Raw genomic sequence first — 6,861 nt, forward strand, 5'->3', positions numbered from 1 at the left:
CATGACCACGGCAACCCTCATCAAGGCAAGAGACACCATGACCACGGCAACCCTCATCAAGGCAAGAGACACCATGACCACGGCAACCCTCATCATTTAAGTGAGGTAGTGACTTAAATGTTAGAGGTTCAGTCTATTATCATCATGATGGGAGCATGGCAGCATGCAGACCCACACAGTGCCGGCTAGATCTTGATCAGAAGGTAACAGGAAGTCGACTGGACGCTGGGTGGTATCTTGAGCATAGGAAACCTCAAAGCCCACCCCCACAGTGATGCGCTTCCTCCAACAACCCCACACCCACTCCAACAAAGCCACACCTCCTAAGAGTGCCACTCCTAGGGTGCTTATGGGGGCCAGTGACATTCAAACTACTATTGCTCGGGTCTGTGAAATTGTCCATTTTTGACTTTTCTCTTCCAATTCTGTGCTACAGACAAGACATTTCAATTCTCCGCATCTTTCTAGACTTACAAACCCTTTGCACGCCCTTCCGTTGTTCCTTCTTCCCATCCAATAAAGTCACATCCAACATATGGCTCATCAAGCTCCTTCCTAGTGAAAGAAATATCCAATTAGCATCATTTCCTGGGTGGTCAACTGGCGGTTAGCTAAAATAGATAAGTACATTTTTATCTAGAAATAACCTTCTTGAGGCTGCTCTCTCTCCTCTGCTTCAGGTGGATAGATCATTCTGTAAATCCAATTCCACACCTACTTCAATGCTCTTGTCACCTGCCTGCGTGGTCCCCCTGCTTCATGAAAAGGCTCAGTTTAACCTTGATTTCCCTGCATCCTAGGTTTCATCTGACCCCTAGCTTGGTTTGCTTTGTGATACACTTCAGAAATCAAATGCCTGGAACTCTGTGTCTGACAGGGATTGAATTCTCCTCCCACACTTCAATGAGTGGGTTTTCCAAGAATTCCATTTAAAAACTATTTCCCTAAAAAATTTAAAGGCTTTTCCTCTATTATGTCTCAGCGTTTACTATGTTGGTTGAGATGTCTGAAATATTATTCCTTTGTGTGTGTGGCCAACATTTTAATCTCGGAAAGGTTCTCGAACCTTTTATGGTAATTATCTTGGTAAAGGTTTCTTTATTCATATTGGAGAAATGAACCCTTCTATTCTTAGAGATTACCTCAAACTACTTAACCAACGAGTTTCTTCCCTTTGAGACTCCTGTCAAGCTCATGCTGGCATCATCAGACCCCTTGGAATAATCTTCCATGTTTTACCCACAAATTATACAACCCCTGCTTAATGAAGAAAAGTGTGTATAATCCCTACTTATTCTTCTTGTTGCTTTGGTGTGGCATTTGGAGGGATAAAACGAGATATGTCATTCTCCTCTCTTTAAAGCAAGCATTGTGTCACCTGTTACTGCTTGAAGAGTCACAGAGGCAAAAAAAAGCTACTTCCCTTAAATTCTGAGAAATTGCCATTGCCAGGGAAACTGTCGCTGTAGCTCTGCCACAAAATCTCAGAGAACATCAGCCGGTCCTCAAGAGACCCTCCCATTTCTCTTGACTCCAGAGGACATGTGGAAGGCTTTTCAAGGGAAAACTGAGCTTCGCCCCTGAGCTGGAAAATGAGACGTTATTTCAGGGGTGCTGCAGCACTGAGTTCAGAGTTACTCATCAGAAATGGCAAGGGCATACTTGGGGAAGCCCAGAGGTGGAGACTAAGTCACTGGACACTGACCAGACCCCAGGTGGGCACAGAGGGCCAGGTGCACAGTGGACTCCACAGCACCCAAAGCACTGTCTAGACATCAAGATGTTTGTGCCTTGAAATTGCTTCAGACACCCTGGAAGAGGTTCTCTCGCCCCTTAGAGATCTGTCTCTGGTTCTTTTGGCCTCATCCTTTCGCTCCTGGTTTATTTGAAGAGCATCAGGGGAATGTGCTTCAGATTCTTGCAGCATGCCCTCGTGTCTCTAAGGTAATTGACTTGTCTGACATTTTACCGTTTGGGCAACCGAATATATGATTATATTCCTTTCATCCAGGATCCTCGAAGAATGAGGGTCCCATTAAAATGCCATGAAATGCTGCTGCAGTGCCCCTCCACGTCTTCATCCATTTGGGTATGTATCACTTAATGTGGGCTGGCAGCTAGGCAAGAGATCAGGAACTATGCCGTGCTGGTCATTCTACAGCCCATATAAATCTGTGTTCCAGGAGGAGACTCAGATCCTTGATACTTTCTTTTTATAGATGATATGTGGTCCTGGCCCATAATGGGAAGCAAACAGGTTTGGAGCCCTACAAGATAGCTCAGCAGGTAAAGGTGCTTGCCTCCCAAACCTAATCACATGGTTTAATCCCCAGGACCTACGTACTGGAAGGGGAGAGGCGATTCCCAAAACTTGTCCTCTAATCTCTGTTCCATGTTCCGCGGCCCAAGCACACATGCATCCACTCACATAGATCAACAAATGTATGTATTCCTGGTACCGGAGGGATGGTTGGTGGTTAAGAGCACACACTGCCATTGCAGAAAAACTGAGTTCTATTCCCAGCACCCAAGTCAGGCTGCTTACAACCACCTATAACTCCAGTTCCAAGAGGTACAATGTCTCTTCTGGCCCCCACAGGCACTGCACACATATGTACAAACCAACACTCATAGACGTTTAGTTAAAAAATAAAAACAAATTAGTTTAAATCAGGGACCCTCGGGTACCCAACAGCTTTGTGGGTCTTAGCATCCAGAACCTCTTCTTGGAAATTCAGAGAGCCCAGGTCCAGAAAGTGCAACATCAATAAATTTACTCTGTGGTTATTCAGAAAGAAATCATGTCTCTCCACAGAACCCCTCCATATACACGCACACATACACACACATTCTTATGATTCTATGCTATACCTTTTGGGTTTCGTATCTTTTCCTTTCCTGTTTTCATATTCCTCACTATTAAGATTCAGCCACAGTATGGCTGACACTTCCAGGTTCTAGGGCAACATATACACAGACAAGCCCTCAGGCAGAAGTGCCTAATGGCCCTGGGGATCTTCAAGGGTCCCTGTGTGACCCACGTGAGGCATGGTTGCATCATCTACACATGACGCAGCTGCGTGAGCCCTTGCCCGCATGCGTGAGCTCTGTCATCTGTGTATGATGTGGACACGGCATCCCCCTGTGCACATGTGCTAGGCAGCCTTTAAAAGCTGGAGGCGCCATCTTCGGCTATCTCTCTCTCTGTGCACCAACCTCACCAGGCCAGTACACTCCTCACTCCTAATAAACTCCTAAGCGGGTTTGTTGCGTGTTCCGTGTTTCCTTCTCACTCACGCCAGGTAATTTCACTCACTCCCTTGCCAACTTATCTATCTTTCTTTGGATGGCAGATCTCATTTTGCCTCTAATCTGCTAGCCAGTTACCCTCTAGTCTAGGACTAGGGTTAATTTGCTATAGCTGCGGGACAAAATAACAAAGGATGTTGAGATTGTATTTTCAAATGGAAATAAATGACCTTTTGTGAGCACCTGAAATGCTATATACGATAAAAGTACACACCAGGCTGGATCAAGAGAATAGCCCTTAGATTTGTAGCGCTCTCTCTCTCTCTCTCTCTCTCTCTCTCTCTCTCTCTCTCTCTCTCTCTCTCTCTCTCTCTTCCCCCTTCTCAGAATTGTTAAAATGTGTAAGGGCATCAGTGGCTCCTAAAAGACAGTCAAGGGCCCAGAGGGATTCCACGAGGTTGTAGGACCCACCCATGACAAACTCAACAGAAGCCCGGGTCTCAGTAGTTTACCCTAAGGTAATACCTGGTTCTGGGAAAGACCACAAACAAACCACCCAGGCACCACCCAGGAGAAAATTCCTAATGTTCCAACCCTTGTAGATGGGATCACCTGCCAGCACACATCCATTGCTTTTTACCAGAACACCCCTAAACAAATGCCAGCCAATCAGGAGTCCTGGACCTTAGAAATTCCTCACCCCAACCTCTGCTATTATAAAAACCCCACCCCAACTGAGCTCGGGGCTCTCCAATTGCTTCAATATGTTGGACACATAGAGAGTCCAAGTTCGAACTTGAATAAGAATAAAGGCTCTTTGCTTTTACATACAGGACTTAGTCTCCTAGTTGGTTTATGGGGGATGCTGTGATCTGGGCATAATAAAGGTCTCAATTATTCTTATGTAATTTTAAAACTCCCTATTTCCCCTTCATTCCTTCCACCAAGCACAGCAGACTACCTAAGACATAGTCTTAGAGCCTGGGTGCATAAACAGCTGTAAGAATGTAGCTTTTCGGCTTATTATTGAAACTTTGACAAGGCAAAAATGTAAAACAATGTTGTTTTCTTCAATCAAGAGTTTTTGTTTGGGATAGTTTATAACTAAATGTAAGTGTCACAGCTCAGATGGTAAGGTATCCTGGCAGTCCAGAGCCAAGGAATACCACAAATCACACTGCCCAACAAATCTGACACGAGATTTTTGGGGCAGGGAGATGGTGGTATACTCTAAATCCCAGCATGTGGAGGCAGAGGCAGGAGGATCTTTTATGAGTCTGACGCCAGCCTGGTCTACAGAGCGAGTTCCAGGACAACCAGGGCGACAGAGAGAAACACTGTCTCGAAAAACAGAGAGAAAGAGACATTTGTTGGGAGAGGAAAAATATCTCCTAAAAATCCAAGAGGGTGGTTGCCTCTACTTGGGTGAGAAGCAACAGAGAACTGAACAGAAGACAGAGTCTATATAGCTTTTCTTGGGACAGGTGAAGCTTTCCAGAGTGAGGGTTGGTGGAATTTCAAGCCCAGAGCTTAGGTTTTTAACTCTGTAGGGCAGGGGTGGGTCCAGCTATTAGATCAGTAAGAGTTTTCTGTGGATAGAACCTGGCAGTTGGAGGTCCTCGGGGGAGAGGCCTGGTCACTTGAGTGCCTTGAGGGGCTTACACTAAATATATATTATTTGTGGTGCATGTATTATTAATGATGTGGAAATAGATCTATAATAGCTTTTTTCTCTTTTTAGTTTTTTTTTTCCAAGAAAGAGTTTCTCTGTGTAGCCTTGGCTGTCCTGAAACTTGACCTATAGTCCAGGCTGGCCTTCAACTCAGGCCACCTATCTCTGCCTCCCACATGTTGGGACTAAAGGTATTCACCACCACTACCCAGCCTATAATTGCTATTTCTAATAAATTATACAGGGATGACTTTTATAGAACAGCTCCTATAAACAAAAACTCTTTGTAACTCTCAACAATTTCTAGAGTGTAAAGGACCCCTGTGGCCCCAAAGCCCAGGAGCCTTTTCCCAACACACACAGAGCAAAGGAAGAGGGAGGCTGATGCTCCCACATGGAAGCGTCTGTCACGTTTTATAAGAGAGTCAGGAAAAGACACAACCAAATAAGAGACGCCTGGTACAACCCAGAACGACCTGGAAATCACTTCCCCAGACCGCAGAATAGCCCCAAAGCGTAGCTTTGAGAATGAACTGGAAAGATAGATCAGTTCTGTTTACACGACTTTTGAAGGGGCCATGCGGGGAGACACTTCTGGTTTTCAAACACTGACAAAGCTTGTTTTTCTGCCCACTCACATTAATAGCTAAAGGTAGCTGTACCTCCATCCCTCACCATCACCACTGCCGAGTCAGAGAAAGTAAGTTGAGGTGACTCCCCAGTGCAACTCTCATTGCAATAACTGCATCTGAAACATGGAATTACCTAAACAAACAACTGGTTGTTCCCTAGGTAGTATTACAACTATGAATTTGCTTTTAAGATAAAGAACTGTGAGTTTCCATTTAAAGGAAATAATAATAGGAAACTTTAGCACCAGCCTGGAATAGAAATAGTGGCAGTTCTTTGCTCTCCTATTCAGGTTGCAAGTGCACTCTGAAAGTATTCTTTGTACGAACAAAAAATAAATGCTATTTTCAAAAAATTGTTTTTATGATGCATTCGTACCAAACAAGTGCAGAAGCAGAAAATATGAAACACGTGAAAGAATTACGTTTCTCCCATGGAAGAAAGTGTCTAAACCAGGAATTGCAGCTAGTTAGAACAAAGCCAAACCACAGGAGACCCTCAGAGCCTGTGATAGTTCATCTTCACTGCCAACTTCTGTGAGCTGGGAATCACCTAGAGACACAACTCCAGGTATGGATAGATGTGAGGGAGATTCCAGAGCAGTTTAAATGAGAGGAGAAGACCACACTGACCAAACAGTACTGGACACAGGCTGGGGTCCTGGACTGAACATAAAGGACCAATTGAGTTAATCTCTAATGTTCACCTCTCTCTGCTTCCTAACCATAGATATAACTTGAGCAGCTGCCTCAGGCTCCAACCACAGGCCTTTCATGCCAGGAAGGACCATATCTCCTCAAACTATAAGCCACTAAAATTCATCCTTCCTTAGTTGTTTACGTCATGTATTTGTCAGAGCAAATAAAAAATAACTTAATACAGTGCCTCTGAAGAATTTAAAAATGTGTTTTCAAACCCTATATATTGTATCTATAGCCATTAATTTATAGAAAAACAATTTTGTGTCTCATTGCAAATTGATACAATCTTATTGAAAGCAAGGATATAGTAAGACCTGTGACCAAATCTAGTTTGTCATCTATTTTTTTGTAAATAAAGTTATATTGAAACATATTATTCTCATCTTTCAATGTGCTACCAATGGCTCCTGCTATATACAGCTGCAGAACTGAGTCATGGTGACAGAAGCTGCCCTAAGAGGCCTTAAGGAAAGCAGTATGGACTCCAGCCTTAAAGGATGCAATCTGGACCCCAGCCTTAAAGGATGCAGTCTGGACCCCAGCCATAAAGGATGCAGTCTGGACCCCGGCCTTAAAGGATGCAGTCTGGACCCCAGCCATAAAGGATGC

This window comes from Microtus ochrogaster, chromosome 6 (assembly GCF_000317375.1).
Source record: "Microtus ochrogaster isolate Prairie Vole_2 chromosome 6, MicOch1.0, whole genome shotgun sequence".
In the NCBI taxonomy this organism is placed as follows: Eukaryota; Metazoa; Chordata; class Mammalia; order Rodentia; family Cricetidae; genus Microtus; species Microtus ochrogaster.